The sequence below is a fragment of the Elgaria multicarinata genome, chromosome 18, assembly GCF_023053635.1.
Source record: "Elgaria multicarinata webbii isolate HBS135686 ecotype San Diego chromosome 18, rElgMul1.1.pri, whole genome shotgun sequence".
Taxonomy (NCBI): Eukaryota; Metazoa; Chordata; class Lepidosauria; order Squamata; family Anguidae; genus Elgaria; species Elgaria multicarinata.
Window position 1 is genome coordinate 13,869,018 of NC_086188.1, and position 861 is coordinate 13,869,878.

Consider the following 861-nt stretch of genomic DNA (forward strand, 5'->3'; position numbering starts at 1 on the left):
TTTCTTTCCCGCCTCTCTATTTTGATCGAGGCAGGGAACAACAACAAACGATAAAATACAGAATACTCAATTAAAATATAATATACATTGTTAAAAACATCCTAAAAAACATCCTAAAAACATTTTTTTAAAAATCTTAAAATTCCACTGGATAGGCCTGCCGGAAGAGATCAGCCATCACAGGGCTGTGGTTTTAAAAAGTCGGGGACTTGCCCAACTTTTTCACTGGAGCCAGATGAATGAATGAATAAATGAATGAATGAAATATTTATTGCTAAAAGCGATAAGCCATCACAATTTAATGTAGTTAGAAAAATAAAATACAAGTAAAAAGATGAGCTGTATGTAAATGGAATGAAAACACATAATTTAAAATACCATACTTCTTTATTGAGATCCATAGATCCATGAAAAAACAAGAATCAAACATGAAATCATACAGTTAGAGCTAATATCAACTTTCGTCTAATACACAGAGCTCTAATCCTGGCCGCCACTGTAAGAAATTTAGCAACAGCCAAAGTTACTCTTGAGGACTTATCTTCCAACAGAAACTTAACATAAAATACAATAAAAAAGCTAAACAAAAATACAAGAGTATAAAAATACAAAAGCACATTTACATAAATTAAGAGCTCCACAGTGGGGTACTAGAACAACACAGTTAATGAAGGCAAAATCTCCAGCTTCTCCTTACAATACTTGTAGATGGTCTCGATGCCTTGGCCTCAACTTACTTGCAGCCAAGGCGAATTTTGCAACCAGAGCAGTAGTAAATACATTATTGCCAGCCAGCAAGATGCAGATTTGCTGGAGTGAGTTGAATACAGCACATCTGCCATCTAACTTCGCTCCGGTATC